Source organism: Malaclemys terrapin, chromosome 9 (genome assembly GCF_027887155.1).
Source record: "Malaclemys terrapin pileata isolate rMalTer1 chromosome 9, rMalTer1.hap1, whole genome shotgun sequence".
In the NCBI taxonomy this organism is placed as follows: domain Eukaryota; kingdom Metazoa; phylum Chordata; order Testudines; family Emydidae; genus Malaclemys; species Malaclemys terrapin.
The window spans coordinates 41,931,884-41,950,502 of NC_071513.1; the positions used below are offsets into that span (position 1 = coordinate 41,931,884).

At 51.7% G+C, this 18,619-nt stretch overlaps 1 protein-coding gene across 2 annotated transcripts in view; it reads right to left on the minus strand.

Annotated features, from left to right (window-relative positions):
- Positions 1-18,619, minus strand: part of LOC128843149 (H(+)/Cl(-) exchange transporter 5) — a 103,740-nt gene that overhangs the window by 28,755 nt on the left and 56,366 nt on the right. The window contains exon 1 of one of the 2 annotated variants that reach the window (XM_054039729.1): positions 2,311-2,456. The exons of the other annotated variant lie outside the window; for it this stretch is intronic. The gene's annotated coding sequence lies outside the window, so the exon portion shown is untranslated. Of the gene's footprint in view, positions 1-2,310; positions 2,457-18,619 lie in introns of those variants that run through there. 2 annotated transcript variants of the gene reach the window in all.

An 18,619-nucleotide genomic window follows, 5' to 3' on the forward strand; every position in this document is an offset into this window, starting at 1 on the left:
TAATGTCTATGAGTCTATGAGCCCTGGCTCCAGCCCAAGCCCAAATGTCTACACTGGTATTTTTAGCTCTGCAGCCTGGGTCAGCTGACCTGGGCTCAGACTCGATGCCATGGGCTTTTTATCTCCGTGTAGACATACCCTATGTGACCACACACCATTTGTGGAGCATCAGAAAACTGTTCTTGCTATGTCCCCCAGGAATGGAATAAGCAGTCATTTTGCTCTGTTAATATTGACTCAAAGAATGAAACAGCTTCAGATCACGGTTTTAAGAGCAAAGCAATGAAACAGATTTAGGTATGTGCCAGGAAGTGCCCTGATGTACACACTTTGGTATGAGTTTTATGGGGTCACTATGTTCAGCAATAGTGAACAGAGAACTAACTATGCTATCCTTGGTAAATACCAGAGAGGGAGATACATTAAAATCTCATGGAAACTCTGCTGATTAAAACTTAAGACTGGAAGTAAAGGATTAATTCTTGCTCAATAAAAGTGACCCCCAGTTTCAAAAGCAGTGCAATGGTCCTTGGGAAAGCTCATCTATTAAACCACAGTATTTTGACTTAACATAAAGCCCTTCCCAGTGCTGAAGGGTGACTGGAAAGGATCAATAAAATGCTATTATTGTTCAGCCTACATCCCTCCAAGACACAATCAGATTCGCTCTCCTGGGATATCCCCCAGCTTCTAACTGCCACGGAACCTTCTCCCAGCTGAGGATCACCGCAAAGCAGCCAAAGTACAATAGCACAAAGAATATGCACAGCAAAGCATGCTATGCAGCCTGAATGCACTGCAGGAGACCTTAGGTAATAAACTTCAATTATGATTAAGTCATCCGCTCTTTGGAGACTCCTGTGATACCTATGCATCACGGGTAAGTTATAAAGGTCTCGCCTACAGGGCAAGTTACTGTGCAGCAAGCCGGGGTGGGAACCTACAGCTCACCAGCTCACTACACAGGAACATTCCAGGTGGATGCTGCTACTCTGCAGTGAAAGTCCCGGAGCACAGCCTAGTGTACTAAGCCACATTCGCTGTAGCAACGTGCACACAGGATGTTACTATGCAGCAAGCTGGTGTGCTGGAGAGTCGCAGCCTCAGCTTGCAACACAGTAACTTGCTGCGTAGACAAGCAGATACCTGCCCATATCACAGGCACTATCACCATCACCACAATGGGTGTTGGAAGTCTCAGTTAGAAGTCCAAGTAGGAAATTCACTCTTCATAGTTCATTCCATTTGGACCCCTAGAACTAGCCTGTCCGGGTCAGGGATGTGTGTGCATAGTACTGCTCTCCAGGCAGCTCCTGTTTCACGGATAGAAAATTTCATTCATCAGAGCATCACTCGAACATCTTTAAGAGAATTATTCATTTTTGCATTGGAAAATGGGATCCAAGAGTCCTGACAAAGCACAGCAAGAACATGAAAATGGACATGTTCATCTTTAAACACAATATAAAAAGAAACATCCTTACATTTCCAAGAGAAATATTGAACTAGAAGATGGCTGGTAGTAATTAATATTTACCAGGGCTGCATTTCCTGTCCCTGTTCGTCACAGATGAAAACACTACGCTAATTACAGACAGATCCAAAATAGAAAGAAGGGGCCATAAGACTGGAGGAGCACAGTCCTGCCCTGTCATGGCATGGACAAGATGACCAAACAGGCTTTCCCCTTCTCTAATTTGCACAATTAGATCATCAATTAGTACTCAAGACTGCAGCCAAATACACCAGCTGACATGAGAACAGGAAGACTCCCTATAGCCAGAAGTTAGGCATTTTAACACAGACATTTTAGCATGTTTACTCTCTCCCGCACCTGCCAAAAAAAGGTCAATGTTCCATTTTTAGATTTTCTTTGACTTAAAATCTTTCAATCTGTGAACAATACTGACAAATCTAATTTAAAATAAAGCAGCATATGCACCTATACAGTGCATCATTCAGTGTCCATTGCACAACTAATGAGGCAATAAAAAGGTTACAGCACTTGGGAGGGACAGTTCTCTCCAGGATGCCCCAGCCTTCCTCTGTTAGAGGGAATCTGGTAACAGAACTGCTTTGCATAAAGGAAAGGAATCACTTGTTTACAACAATTTGCATGACACCATTAGAGAACAGAAATCCAATATTCACTCTTAGCCCTTTGCAACCACCCTCCTTTCTTAGGAGCAGAGAAATCAGACCCGCAGCTTTAGCAGGATGACCAGCAGTTTACCCATTACTCCCTAACAGCTGCTGCAGTGTGTTGATACGATTAGCCAAGCCATACACTCCCTTCAGCAGCCTCCTTACCCTCACTTGGATTTTTTCCTCTCCACAGAAGCACCGTTTGAAGCCTGTCTCATGGCTGTATCTTTGGATACAGGAGATTGGTGAAAGGGACTGTAGGGTAACTTCCTTTACAGTGGCACTTGCTGCATTCTCCTCCCTTTCCAGCACTGCCGGGTTCTCTGCACTAAGCATGTCATCACCAGCTGACAGTCACATGAGCGGACTCTTGGACCTCCCTTGAAAGAGGGAGGATTTTAGCTGAACAGAGGAAGGTTAAAGATGCAGTATCCCTTGCCTTCCTTCACAGCGGGCAAGGTAGGAATGACAAAAGGAAGCTGGCATCTAGAGAATTTAACTTCTAGTCATTGGAAACAGCCTCCAGAAGGAAGCTGCAACTAAAGCTACAGTAGACACAAAACTTTGTTTTGGGGGAGAGGAACGGGGGCACAGAAGAGGTTTGAATGAATGAATGAATGGTTTCATTCCTTTCCTATAGACATTAGATCCTTTATTACTAAAAAGACTGCCTGCACATTTCACTGTCAACCCCATCTCCTAAACAGCTGAAGAGACTGCTCATTGGTTTTAAACTGAGAGCAAGCTAGTGCTTATGAAAGCAAGCGATTAGTTGTGGCAGCTAGTGCCAAGTACATGCTGCATACTTAGGACAAACTTCCTACACTTCTGTGCCCTTTCATTCCAATTCCCAACATCCCTGCTATTCCAGTCCTAGGAATCCACACACCTCTTCCAATTAATGTCCTCATCCATTATCCTTTGGGTCAGAGATGGCCATTTTAACAAAAGCTTATACTGAAGTACTGACTGCTAAGGAGTCCATTTGATTTACAGGCCTTTCCACATGTTGGACAGAGCAGGGTAGTAGCATCTCATTCCCGCTATGCTGGCTTACAAATTATCCTCTTCTTGACCAACATATCTTGCTTTTAAGCTTTCTATGCCATGGCTAACTTTGGCTTAGCACAGAAGTTCTCAAACTGTGGTCTGCGAGCTCCATTCAGGTGGTCCGCGGATAGTCTCTGCTAAGGTGCACACCTGAGTGACCATACACAACAGAATGAAGGGCGACCCACCTAATTAGTGGAGCTGCACAGGCGTGGCTCCAGGGCCGCCTGGGGGGGGGGGAGCAAGTGGGGCAATTTGCCCCAGGATCCGGGCCCCACAGTAGAATATAGTATTCTATGGTAATGCAACTTTTTTTTATGGAAGGGGCCCCCAAAATTGCTTTGCCCCAGCCCCCCTGAATCCTCTGGGCAGCCCTGCATGGCTTCACTAATTAGGTGCCTGGACCCTGGAGAAGACGTACATGTAAAGTGAGGTGGTGGCCTTGGGGGGAATAGAGGGCAGGTGGGAGGGGGCAGTGGGGTGAGAAGAGGGGGTGGGGGGGGAATTTGGGATATGCAGGGCTGCGGCGGCCAGAGAAAGAGGTGACTTTCCCCAGCTTGGGAGCTGCTGTGATGGGGGGAGAGACCCCTCTCCTTCCCAGCCACAGCTTGTGGGCTGCCGTGGAGGGGGAGAGAGGGCACATCTATCACATTAGAAAGGTAAAACTACTGATATGAAAATATGAGTTGTGTGCTTTTATTTGTAGAACAAAAACTTTTTTTTTATATAGCGCTTTTATACAAAGCACTTTACCATAGTTAGCTAATGGTACAAACAACATTTGGAAAGATCATTAAGTGGTCTGCCGAGACCTTCAGCAATTTTCAAGTGGTCTGCGGAGGAAAAAAAAGTTTGAGAACTACTGGTTTAGCGAATGGGAATCCATTTTGGGCTGTATAAGTAGGAGCATTGCCAGCAGAACGTGGGACGTGATCATTCCCCTCTATTCGACATTGGTGAGGCCTCATCTGGAGCACTGTGTCCAGTTTTGGGCCTCACAGCACAAGGAGGATATGGAAAAATTGGAAAGAGTCCAGCGGAGGGCAACAAAAATGATTAGGGGGCTGGAGCACATGATTTATGAGGAGAGGCTGAGGGAACTAGGATTATTTAGTCTGCAGAAGAGAAGAATGAGGGGTGATTTGATAGGCGCTTTCAACTACCTGAAAGGGGATTCCAAAGAGGATGGATCTAGACTGTTCTCAGTGGTAGCAGATGACAGAACAAGGAGTAATGATCTCAAGTTGTGGTGGGGGAGGTTTAGGTTGGATATTAGGAAAAACTTTTTCACTAGGAGGGTGGAGAAGCACTGGAATGGGTTACCTAGGGAGGTGGTGGAATCTCCTTTCTTAGAGGTTTTTAAGGTCAGGCTTGACAAAGCCCTGGCTGGGATGATTTAGGTGGGGATTGGTCCTGCTTTGAGCAGGGGATTGGACTAGATGACCTCCTGAGGTCCCTTCCAACCCTGATATTCTATGATTCTATGAAAGATTCAAGATTTAAGTGATAGTGAGTAAGGACATTGGAAACAAAAGGTTACATATAAAACAATCATAACATGCTTTCTAGAGACTAAACTTAAGTAACAAATTACTCTCTTGTCTAACTAAGTTTCTTTCATACAAAACCTTTTCTGCAGCATCTTCAACCAATGATGGCTAGGATAAGACAGTTACCCTTTCCGTAACTGGTGTTCTTCGAGATGTGTTGCTCATGTCTATTCCACAATAGGTGTGCGTGCTCACCACATGCACCAGTGCCGGAAGTTTTTCCCCTAGATGTACCCATAGGGGAGCACCCCTAGTGACCCCTGAAATGGCGCCTCCATGGCACGGTATAAGAGGCGCTCCCCACATCCTCAGTTCCTTCTTGCCAGACAACTCTGACAGAGGGGAAGGAGGGCGGGATGTGGAATAGACATGAGCAACACATCTCGAAGAACACCCAGTTATGGAAAAGGTAACTGTCTTTTCTTCTTCGAGTGATTGCTCATGTGTATTCCACAATAGGTGATTCCAAGCTATATCTGTTGGAGGTGGGTAGGAGTTCACAAACTCTCAGGACGGAGCACAGCCCTGCCGAACCCGGCGTCTTCCCTGGTCTGGGAGACTATCGCATAATGCGAGGTGAACGTGTGAACTGCAGACAATGTGGCAGCCCTGCTAATGTCCTGAATGAGGACATGGGCTAAAAAGGTAGTCGACGAGACTTGCGCCCTACTCGAGTGTGCCCTCACAATTCACGGTGGAGGAATTCCCACCAGGTAATAACAGGTACGGATGCATGAGGTGATCCAGTTGGAGAGCTGCTGAGTGGAGATCGGCCGACCCTTCATGCATTCGTCCAAGGCAATGAACAGCTGCGAAGACTTCCTGAACGGCTTAGTCCGCTCCAGGTAAAAGGCCAGAGCCTGTATCACATCAAGCGTGTGGAGGTGTCACTCCTCACTGGACGCATGGGGCTTGCGGCAGAGGATCGGCAGGAAAATGTCCTGACCCATGTGGTAGGCGGAGACCACCTTTGGGAGGAACAAAGGATGTGGGCGGAGCTGGACCTTATCCTTATGGAACACCGTGTACGGGGGCTTTAAGGTCAGGGCCCTGAGTTCCGAGACCCATCTCGCAGATGTCATCGTCACCAGGAAGGCTACTTTCCACGAGAGGTGCGACCAGGAGCATGTAGCTATTGGCTCAAAGGGGGGACCCGTCAACCGGGACAGCACCAAGTTCAGGTTCCAGCATGGGACTGGGGGCCTAACATACGGAAAGAGACAATCCAATCCCTTAAGGAATCAGCCAGTCATAGCATGGGAGAATACCGTGTGCCCCTGTGCCGGTGGGTGGAAGGCTGATGTGGCCACCAAGTGCATCTTGACGGACGAGGGCGCCAGGCCTTGGGCTCTAAGGTGAAGGAGGTAGTCTAAAATGACCTGGATCTGGGCAGCCATGGGGGAAATGCCCCCCTCAGCTGCTCACTGGGAAAACAGAGACCACTTTGCCAAGTACACTTGACATGAGGAGGGCTGCCTGCTTTCCAGGTGGACGTGCTGAACCCCTTCCGAGCACGTCCTTTCCTTCCAGCCTAACCATTAAGCAGACATGCCGTGAGGTGGAGTGATGCTAGGTTGGGGTGGAGGAGGCGGCCCTGGCCCTGGGAAAGCAGTTCTGGGACGGCAACGGCCACGGTGGGGTGATCGCCAGGCTCGTGAGGGTCCTGTACCAATGTTGCCTGGGCCACACCAGGGCAATCAGGAGGACCTGGGCCCTGGCCATCTTTATTTTTTCCAGGACCTTGCGGGGATCGGGGGAAGGCATAGAGAAGTTGGCCTGACCAGGACATGAGGAAGGCATCAGAGATCGCACCCACTCCCAGCCGCCCCTGGAGCAGAACCGGGGACACTGGCAGTTCTGCTGAGTCATGAATAGGCCCACCTGGGGAGTTCCCCACTCTTGGAAAAGTCTATGCACCACCTTTGGGTATAGAGACCACTTGTGCTGAGAGAAGTCTCAGCTAAGGCGATTCGCCCGCGAGTTCCGGGCACCCGGTAGGTAGTAGGCCTGTAGGAAAATATCGTGGCCTATACAGAAGTCCCACAGCCTGAGGGCTTCCTGGCAGAGGAGCGGGCCTCGCCTTGCCTGTTGATGTAAAACATTGAGTCTGTGTTGTCCGTGAGAACCCTGACCACTCTGCCCTCCAGATGTGAGTGGAAGGCTACGCACACCAGCCAGACCGCCTTGAGTTCCTCGACATTTATACGCAGTGCAAAGTCCTGCGCAGACCACAGACCTTGGGTCTGAATGTCCCCCACATGGGCTCCCCACCCCAGGTCCGATGCATCGGACACCACTAACGGGGGACTGCCCTTGAACGGGACCTCATGAAGCATGTTCCCTGGGGAGGACCACCATTGTAGGGAGGCAATCACCAGCTCAGGCACAGTGAGGACCTTGTCCATCCTGTCTCTCGCCTGGGAGAAGACCGAGGCCAACCAGAGCTGGAGGGGCCTCATCCTGAGCCTGGCGTGGCGAACCACATGTGCACATTGACATGTGACCCAGGAGCTGGAGACACGCTCTGGCTGTCGTCACAGGAAACCTTGTGACTGTGTCGATGAGCCCTTTCAGGGTCTTGAATCTCTCCGATGAGAGGGAGGCCCTGGCCGACGTCGTGTCCAGGACTGCCCTGATAAACTCTATGTGCTGTATCGGAACTAACGTGGACTTGGTGTCGTTCACCAACAGGTCCATGGACAGGAGGAGCGCCACGTGATCCTGCACCTGCGACCAGCCAGTCATCCAGATAGGGGAAGATCTGGACCCCACGACGTCCAAGGTAGGCTGCCACCACAGACATGCACTTTGTGAATACCCTGGAAGCAATGGACAGGCCAAACAGGAGGACCGTAAATTGGTAGTGCTCCTGCCCAACAGAGGAAGCGCCTATGCCCCTTGAATATATGAATGTGGAAGTACGCGTCCTGCAGGTCGAGGGCGGCGTACCAGTCCCCAGGATCCAGGGAGGGGATGATGGAGGCCAGAGAGACCATGCAAAACTTTAACTTCACCATGTACTGGTTCAGGCCTCGCAGGTCCAGGATGGGCCTGAGCCCCCCTTTGGCCATCGGGATAAGGAAATAGCGGGAGTAGTACCCCTTGCGTTTGAACTCCGCTGGCACCACTCCCAAGCCAAGGAGCTGCCCCACCTCCTGTTCTAGCAGGACCTTGTGAGAGGGATCCCCCAGGAGGGACGGAGGGTGATTGGACAGGGTAGAGGTAAACTGGAGAGTGTAGCCCTAGGAGACAGTGTTGAAGACCCAATGGTACGAAGTCAGCTGCGACCACTCAGGGAGAAAAGCACACAACCAGTTGGAGAAGGGAAGCTTTATTACAGGTGGATCCCTGGTGTGAACTGGTAGGTCGCCCCCGGGCGTTCCGTCAAAACTGACGTTTCTCCGCCTGTTTACTCTTGGAGGACCAAGGCTGGGTGGCAGACCGGGACTGCCTCTGCGGGCGTTTCTTATAGTCCTGTGACTTTTTATAAGGGGGCTCGTATTTACAGTGGATGGCCTGGGTGGGAGCCTGCTGAGGCTTAAACTTGGGTCTAGCCAGAGCCGGGACATAGAGGCCAAGTGCCTTAAGCGTAGTGCGGGAATCTTTCAGGCCATACAGCTTCACATCCATCTGTTCTGCAAACAGGGCCTTGCCATCGAATGGGAGGTCCTGCAAGGAGTTCTGCACCTCACTGGACAGCCCAGACAGCAGGAGCCACGACTCCCTTCTCATGGACACTGTGGAGGCCATGGACCTTGCGGCTGTATCCGCAGCATCCGACGCTGCCTGCAGGGTTGCCCTGGCAGCCGCTGTACCCTCCTCTACCAGAGCTTTGAACTCCTTCTTGTCACGCTCTTGGAGGGAGTCCTCGAATTTGGGAAGAGAGCCCCACACATTGAACTCATACCGACCCAGGAGAGCCTGATGGCTCACCACCCTTAACTAGAAACTTGAGAACAAATAAACCTCTCTCCCAAATAAGTCCAGCCTCCTTGAGTCTTTATTTTTTGGAGTAGGGAGTTGGGGGCAGGGTGGGTGTTACAGGTATTCATGCCCCTTAGCAGGCACAAAGTACTTCCGTTCTGCCCTCTTAGAGATGGGGGGCAAGGAAGCCGGGGTTTGTCACAAGGCATTTGAAATTTTTCCACCCCTTCATGGAGTGGGAGGGCCGATGCTGAGGCTGATAGGACGTTGAAGATGGAGTCTGAGGGTGCCTCCACCTGCTCGTCCTGAAGGTTGAGGCTCGATGCCACCATTTTTAATAGTTCCTGGTGGGCTTTAGAGTCTTCCTGCGGAACAGAGGGAGGACGGGCCATAATCGCCTCATCAGGGGAGGGTGAGGATGCGGGCGAGGTACTCTGTGTACCCACTCGTACCGGAAGTCCCACCACTTGGTCGCCCTCTGGGCATGGAACCGAAGATGCACGTCCCACTGACTCCTTTCTGGGAGGCCTGGAAAAGGAGGCCGACTGTCGTTCTGAGGCTCCGGCAACCAAGTGAGCTCTCACTGGGGGCTGCGTCGGGGGCCATGGGGCCCATTGGTACCACGGTGCCAGCTAAGCAGCACGGTGCTACTGCACCTGCTGTGGCACCAGCAGAGCAAGCTGTTCAGCCTGACTAGCCTGTCCCATCGACTCACGACTACGAAGGGAGGCCGGGCTAGCGTCCGACCTGCCGCTATCCTGGACCGGGAGGAACGGTGGCGTCGGAAACAGTGCCAACCATGAGACCATGATCCTGACATGGAGGAACGGTACCGCCAGTAGCAGCTGCTTCGCAATCAGCTCCTGCGGGCGGATCCACAACAGTGAGGCACCGGCGATCGACGCCCAGGACTGCGGGAGCGGTGCTGCAGCGGGGTCCTGGAGCGAGACAAAGATTAGGAACGGCATCAACGCCCGTATTGCGATGGGCTACGGTAGCCTCTCAGAGACAAGGACCTCCGTGCTATCTGTCTCAGTCTCGACAGAGCCTGCTCCCTTCGCGAGGTCTACGGTCCCTCGAGACAGAGCAGTGCCTGGAACCCGTCAGTCGGAATCCAGCCAGACAACCTTGTAGGGGTCGATGGTGACCGGTGTGGACTACGCACGGGACGGTTGCTGAGTGGCGAACGGCGTCAGGAACATTCCCTTGATCGCGAATGGTACCAATCAGGAGGCAACTGCAGAGATCCAAGTGGTGGCTTGCCTCTGGACCAGGGAGCCAACGGTGGCGGTGCCTCAGGTACAAGCAGGGACATAACGTCCTGGGCTGCTTGCAGGGCCTTCGGCGTGAAAGGCACCCAGACATCTGGGGAAGCCTGCACCGAATGGGCCGGGCTACTCCGCTCAACCTGAATCAGAGACCTGGAGGCCGACGGGGACCGAGAACTGCCCAACGTGGGTCTAGTCTATCCCCCGGTCTTGCTCCAGTGCCTCCGCAAAGAAGACCTCTTCTTAGCCTTCTTGGTGTGCTCGGTGGACGGGGAGCAGTGCCGACTGGTGGAAGGCACCCAGGGGTTGCCGCATACCGACGCTGCAGTACCTGGTGCTGACTCGGAGCGGTGCACCAGAGTCGGGGTCAACGTCGACTCCATCAGAATGGCTTGGAGCCGAATGTCCCTTTCCTTTTTGGTCCGAAGCTTGAAAGATCTGCAAATCTTGCAGCGATCACTGAGATGGATTTCCCCCAGACAGCGTAAACAGTCCGCGTGCGGGTCACTCACTGGCATCTGCCACCTGCAAGTGTCGCATGACTTAAAGCCTGGGGCACGGAGCATGCCCCGACCCGGGCGCACTAAACTAAACTAACACTAATCTAAACTACTTCAACTACAGGTACTACTACAACAGAACAAGAGTTCTAGAGGAAAGCTACAGACAAGCTGGAGCAGAGCAGTTCCGATGCACCTTCACTGGCAGCAAGGAGGAACTGAGGATGGGGGAGTGCGCAACGTCCCTTATACCACACCATAGAGGCGCCACTCTAGGTGTTGTTAGGTGTGCTCCCCTATGGGTACTGCTAGGGGAAAAACTTCCGGCATTGGTGCACGTGGCGAGATGCACACCTATTGTGGAATACACAAGAGCAATAACTCAAAGAAGAGCCTGTTTTCATGAATGTAAACATACTGCCTGTTTATTTCCTAGATGCAGGAATAGGGGGTGTCTTCTCCTTATATCCCCAAAGTCACTTTGTGCATCTGTATTTAGAAACAATACAACTCCCCCGGCTTCTTCTCCTGTGAGCTATTCCTCGTTGATTTCAGATCCCTCATTGACTTAATATGTAAACGGAACTCCATTTCATTAGCTTACAATGCTTAATTAACACCTCAACAGAGACAGATGAATAAATATCTTGTCTGACAGGAAACTCGTTTCTCCACCTCAATTGTGATACAAAACTTAACATTTTCAGTATACATAACTCCTGACATAATATCTGTACACTTTAACCTGGACTTTTAAATGTTCCCAATCAGTATTAAATAGTTAAAACTAAGAGTGCAATAAACCAAACTTAGTTCTCAGGGTCAAGCCTCTATGTAGGTTACAGACAATTTAGTTTAGCAGATGACCCTTCAAATGATAGAACCAAACTTTGTTTTAAATAAAGCTGATTAGTTAAGCAAACAGGCATACAATTACCATTCACACAGGTACTACAATTATAGTCACATTCAGAGATGTAATGGTGTATCAACAGGCAATCAGTCCACTGACACAGAAAGTATAGCCTTATGATCCTGTAACCTAGTGGTACCCTTTTTGATGCTAAATGGAGTGCTCCTGCAATTTAGCATGGCTACTCCTTTTATAATCCCTTATCATACTAATTAATTACCATAGTCACATTTCTGCCACCTCTCTATAGGCTTTTTAAATCACATATTGGTTAAACAAACATCTACATCAACATCCTTCCCATATTACCAATATGGACAGCATTTTAATAAAAACATTCAAACTTCTTTAAAACGCTCATTAAAAAACCATGCTAAAACCAGGTATAACCAAAACATATCCGCAACATAATCTTAGGTCATATCCTTGCTAACTGCAGTTCTCCTGTCATACTGTGTCCAACTTATCTCTTAACTTTTGCTCACATGAACAAACACTCAATTTCCCATACTCCCCTAGACTTAGGCAAAAGCCGAATTCCTTCTGTAGGCTAAACCGTACATTTCACAAGGCTATCAATGACCAGTATGACCCTAGCTTTCATTTAGGACCTCACTTGACGTTCTTTGGTGAACTCCCTTGCCAGCTGGCATTAAAGTGTTCTTGGGTCACAAGGCCCGCTGGAATATGCACACCCTAAGTACAGTCATCTGCATGGATACACAGCCTCTTCGGTTATGTCTCCAGAGTCTCTGTCTGTTCAAGTAAGAGTTTTGTCACTTGTTCAAAATCAGAATATTCCTAGCATCACATCCTTAGTGGTAATCAAGGCAAAAGAAAAAGACACAATGCAATACACAAATCCTTGCTTGACTCAAATATACGCATGGATCAGAGTGTGCAGGCTCTGCCTAAGATATTTTACCCAACGTTCTGCCATGTAGTCACTGGATGATCTACTAAAAAGTAGCCCATAAAACATTGATTAGTTTTACATCTGGTGAGATGTATCAGAAAAATATAAGAACGGCCATACTGGGTCAGACCAAGGTCCATCTAGCCCAGTATCCTGTCTTCCGACAGTGGCCAATGCCAGGTGCCCCAGAGGGAATGAACAGAACAGGTAATCATCAAGTGATCCATCCCCTGTCACTCATTCCCAGTTTCTGGCAAACAGAGGCTAGGGACACCATCCCTGCCCATCCTGGCTAAAAGCTCATGAATTTATATAGTTCTTTTTTTAACCCGGTTACAGTCTTGGCCTTCACAACATCCTCTCGCAAAGAATTCCACAGGTTGACTGTAGGTTGTGTGAAGAAATATTTCCTTTTGTTTGTTTTAAACCTGCTGCCTATTAATTTAATTTGGTGACCCCTACTTGTGTTATGAGAAGGAGTAAATAACACTTATTTTACTTTCTCCACACCAGTCATGATTTTATAGACCTCAATCATATCCCCCCTTAGTCATCTCTTTTCCAAGCTGAAAAGTCCCAGTCTTATTAAACTCTCCTCATATGGAAGCTGTTCCATGCCCCTAATCTCTCGAGTTGCTTCAGAGGAAAGTGCAACAAGTCTTGCAGAAGGCCACTGATGAAATAATCTGCTTGCAGGGGAAATTTCTTCCTAACCCCCATTAGAATTTGGGACTTATTACCTGCAGCAGGAGGATTTATATCCCTTCCAGAATTTTTGCTATCATTATTTTGGATATTCTTGTTATCCATATAAGCATCTCTCCGAAACTCTTGGGGGGGGGGGGGGGCGCTCAAAATTTAACAGCAGCCCACCTTAAAGACCAACTTTCTCCCATTCAAGACCAAAAGCAAGCAACCCTTCCAACCATAGAAAAACCCCACCTTTCCTCCTCAGCAACCTAATACATACCACCAAGGCACTAGGGTTTCTTTTTTTGTTTGGTTTGTTTTTTTTAAGTGAACAGGCACATCTGTGTCCCAAGAGCACTCATGTCACATCCTCACATTTCCTACTCAAACACAGCATACTTGCATCACTAACCCAACAAGCTTATGAGACCAGAGCCAATGGACTACTGTACGGGGACAGAGAGCGGCTGGCGTTTCACATGCAAACTAATGATCCAAACCAAAGCTACTAAATCTAGTTTCACCTCTGACATGGGCAACCTCATGCTGACTCATGCACCTGATAAACAGAGCATAACACTGTCAGCGCATCCCCTTGGAAGGAATCAAAGAAAAGCTGCCCTGTCCCAGGAGACTGCAGCAACCACCATTAGCGAAAGGGTTAAGATTAAAATCCACATTGCTTTCTTCTGGATTCATCCAACACTTAGGGAAGCAAGTTGAATGAAGTATTAGGGGCGGACAGAAATATGTAGCATTCCAAATCTAACCCTCTGCCTGGCAGGTTAGCACAGCTGCCGGGGTGCAAACAACAGCTTAGACTAATTAGATTCGCTTGCCACATGGTATGAGAAACGCTGTTAGAATTTGGCACAACTGGATGCATGTGTCTGTGGGTTCTTCTGCAGAACAAATGTAGAAGTTACAGTTCAGGCATAACTTCACTGTCAGAGTGGGTAATCAAGGAGAATGTGGCTCGTTTCTCTTTAGTCCTGCACAAAAGTCCAAATTGGAAGTTACAGGATTCACTCAGGTCACAGAGGTGCAGTCAGAGTAATTATATAATCACTGAGTCACTTCTTGGAAACAAAGCTGGTGCAGCATTAGAAACCTTAAATCTGACAAACTAACAGATTTTCTGCCCCTTTGCAACCCAAGTGGTTAGTCAAAGTTTGGGGCCCTGTGGGTGTTTCAGTGCCCTAAGCTCCGAAACCCTGCGAGCTGAGGTGATAGCCACCAAAAACGCCACTTTCTCAGATAAGTGGGACCAGGAACAAGTGGCCAAGGGCTCAAAGTGAGGTCCTGTGAGGCGTGACAGAACCAGGGTCAGGTCCCAAGGGGTAACCGGGGGTCTAGCATAAGGGAACGCTCTGTACAAGCCCTTTAAAAACCTGGAAGTCATGTGGTCGGAGAACACTGACTGTCCCGCAACCGGAGGGTGGAAGGCCGAAATGGCCGCCAGGTGCACCCTGATTGAGGAGGGGGCTAGCCCTTGGATCCTAAGGGACCAGCTGGAGCGGAGCGGACGCGGGGGAGGAACCTCTCTCCCTCACCCATGAGGAGAACCGATACCACTTAGACAGGTAGGTCCTCTGTGTAGATGGCTTCCTGCTTTCAAACAGGACCTGTCTAACAGCCTCGGTACACCTCCCCTCCTCCACCTCTAGCCACGGAGCAGCCACGCCATCAGGTGGAGCGGGGCCAGGTTGTGATGGAAAAGACGACCTCCCTCCTGGGAGAGGAGGTCCGGGCGGAGCAGCAGCCTGCGAGGGGGGGCCGCCAAGAGTTGCACTAGGGTCCTGTACCAATGTTAACAGGCCCAATCCGGGGCTATCAGGATAATTCTCGCCCCATCCGACTTCACCTTCTGTAGGACCCTACCTATGAGGGGGAAGGGCGGGAAGGCATACATCAGGGGCCCCGACCAATCGAGCAGGAACGCTTCCGTCATGGCCCCATCGCCTTCTATCATCCTGGAGCAGAACCTGGGACACAGACGGTTCTGGGCAGTGGCGAATAGGTCCACCTGGGGAGTGCCCACTGAAGGAAAATCCATTCTGCCACCTCCTTGTGCAGAGACCACTCGTGTGGATGTGAGAACACCCTGCTCAGGCGATCTGCGAGCGTGTTGCTCTCGCCGGGTAGGTGGAATGCTCGGAGGAGGATGTTGTGGGCTATACAGAACTCCCACAGGAGTTGGGCTTCCTGGTATAAGGCCCTGGAGCGCGTGCCCCCTTGCCTGTTGATGTAATACATTGCGGTGGTGTTGTCTGTGAGGACTCTGACCACCTTCCCTTGCAAGTGCTGGCAAAAGGCCAGGCACGCCAGGTGCACAGCCCTGAGTTCCCTGACATTTATGTGCAGGGTCTGTTCCTCGGGTGACCACATACCCTAGGTTCTGACGTCCCCCACGTGGGCTCCCCAGCCCAGGTCCGAGGCATCCGACACTAGATCTAGTGAGGAAGAGGGGTCTCGGAAAGGGATACCCCGGAGCATGTTGCTCAGGAGGGACCACCATTGGAGGTCTGCAACCACCGTCGGCGGTACCGTGACAACCTTGTCCAGGCAGTCCCTGGCCAGGGAATAGTGGGAGGCGAACCAGAGTTGGAGGGGCCTCATCCGGAGCCTGGCATGTCGCACCACTGTTGTGCATGCTGCCATGTGGCCGAGGATTTGAAGGCATATCCGAGCCGTGGTTACCGGGAAGGCCGTGACCAAGGCGACAAGGCCTCTGAGCGCTTCGAACCTGTCCCTTGGAAGGGAGGCCGTGGCCGCTTGGGAGTCCAGCAGCGCTCCTATGAATTCTATGTGCTGGACTGGAACTAAACGTGGATTTCTCCTCATTTACCACTAGGCCCAGAGCGGAGCAGGTGCGTAGCAAGAGGGATACTTGCTGCAGCACCTGGGACCGGGACTTGCCCTTGAGCAGCCAATCGTCCAGGTAGGGAAAGACCTGCAGCCCTCTCCTCCTGAGGTGGGCCACTACCACCGCCATACATTTGGTGAAAACCCTCAGGGCCGTCGAGAAGCCAAGGGGACTGGCATTGTGACTGGTGCCTCTGCTCCTGCTGCTCCTTAGGCGGGGGCTCATATCTACCCCGAGCCTGTGGAGCGGAGGTGTGAGGCCTGGGCTTGTCCTTGGCCAGCGGGACATACAGGCCCAGCGTCTGCAGGGTAGTACGGGAGTCTTTCATCCCATGCAGACGCATATCTGTTTGATCTGCAAACAGGGCCCGACCATCAAACGGCAGGTCCTGCATGATCAACTGGGACTCAGCCGATAGGCCAGAGAGCGAAAGCCAGGATGCCCTTCTCATGGAGATCGCCGCCGCCATGTCCATCGCATCGGAGGCTGCCTGGAGCACTGCTTTAGCCGCCGCCACACCCTCATCAACGAAGGCCCGGAACTCCTTCCTGTCCTTCTCAAGGAGGGAGGGCTCAAACTTGGCAAGGGACCCCCACAGGTTAAAATCATTTCTGCTCAAGAGTGCCTGGTGGTTGGCCACTCTGAGCTGAAAGCTCGCAGACTAATAAACTTTTCTCCCAAAGGAATCCAGCCTGCAAGTGTCTTTGTCCTTAGGGGTAGGAGTGGGTTGGCCGTGCCTTTCTCGGTGGTTCACCGACTCAACCACTAGAGATTCGGAGTTGGGTGGGAGTATAAGTACTTGTGCTCCTTTGTGGGCATAAAGTACTTCCGTTCGGCCTTTTTGGAGATCGGACAGAGAGATGCCGGGGTTTGCCAGAGGCCAGTAGTAATATTGGCCACCCCCTGATGGAGCGGGAGGGCCACACGCCCCGGCGTCGAGGAGGTCAGGACATTGAACAATGTGTCCAATGGCTCCTCCATCTCCTCGGCCTACAGCTGGAGGTTTAATGCCACCCTCTTGAGTAGCTCCTGGTGGGCCTTGAAATCCTCCTGAGACGCCAGAGGTGGTGGTGCCACGGAGTCACCCGGCGCCGAGGAGGTTGGTGCCGCGGTGTCACCTGCACCCAGCTGTACCGCAAGCTTGATGTCCTGACCCGGGGCCCGAGTCAGTGTCGGAGGGTCGGTGCCCACTGCCTCATCGCGGTGCCGAGGCGGCGACGTAGGCTGGGCCTGGGACGCTCCTGCCACAGAGCAGGGTCCCGGCGGTGCCGGTGCCTGGGGCCACAGTGCCCACTGGCACCACTGCCAGGGAACGGCCTGGCCCTGGGACGCGAGGTGGCCCGGAAGGGCCAGCTGATCCTGCGGCACCGAGCAGCTCAACGAGGGGCGGCTGCGTGCCGAAGCCAAAGTCCGGGATGAGCGGATGGTGCCGTACGAACGGCTGGAGCAGTCCCATACATGACGTCTCCGGCCCCTGGAGGAGGACAGGTAGGAGTTGGAGGTGCTGTCCCCATAGTGCCTCCGGCGCCCAAGACTACGCCGCCTCGGTGCCTGGCATTCCCGTGACGAGCTCTGGGCGTAGCGCCTTCCACAGTGGGTGCCGGAGCGGGAACGGCGGTGCCGCCGCTGCCGAGACCTGTCCCTGGGGTCAAGGCTCAAAGAGGAGCGGCGCCATCTCTTAGTGCCTCCCCTACGGTCTCCCGGAGTGGAGGTGGAAAGCTCACTTGCAGACGATCCTGCTCGCGGCGTGGAGGCGCGCCGAGGTCCACGGCTCAGCCCTTGAACTCGGGACGGTATCTCGACCTCGGAGACATCCGGAGAGGGTCGATGGGCACTGAGCGAAGGCTTCCCACGGGATCGGGGGCCCGACTGGAGCGGCGCTCCCGGTACTGGAAGCGTCATGATGTCGCACGCGGACTGAGCTTCCTCTGGCATCGAAGGTATTCTCACCTCTGGCGAGGCGCACGTGGACAGCACCGGACTACTCCGCTCTACCCGAGTCGGAGGTCTCGGTCCCGATGGGGATCGTGAGCTGCCCAACACAGGTCTAGCCTCACCCCGATCTTTCTCCTAGCACCGCTGAGTCTTCCCTTGCTTCTTAGAAGGGGAGCGGTGCCGGCTCGTCGACGGGGCCTCGCTGCGCACCGACAACACGGTACCGGGCGCGGAATCAGGATGGAGCGCCTGGGGCACTTCGCTGCGCGCCGAGGACGAGGTGCCCGGCGCGGGGTCGGCTCGACATGCCGGTACCAATGCCGACTCCATTAGGAGAGCTCGGAGTCGGATCTCACGCTCCCTCTTTGTTTGGTGCTTGAAGGAGCGGCAAATTTTATACTTCTCACTAATGTGAGCCTCGCCCAGACAGCGAAGACACTGAGTATGTGGATCACTTCTGGGCATAGGATTGCAACAAGAGTCGCACGACTTGAAGCCTGGGCCATGGGATATGCCCCGAGCCCAGCATGAACAGAGAAAAGTTCAATAAGTAACTTCAGGGAAAGCTGGATACCACTAAGGCTAGAATTGCTGGAGCACAAGTTCCGACTATCTTCACTGGCGGCAAGAAGGAACTGAGGGTGGGGGGAGCACGCAGCCCCCTTTATATGTCGGTGCCACTCCAGGGGTTGCAGCGGTGCTCCCCCACTACGGATGTTGCTAAAGGAAAAACTTCCGGCACCGGTGCACGTGGCGAGAACGCACACCTACTGTGGAATACACAGGAGCAATCACTCGAAGAAGAACTGCTAGAAATGCCTTGTTCCAATTCAGTATATTGAAAATTAAATAATAAATGAGA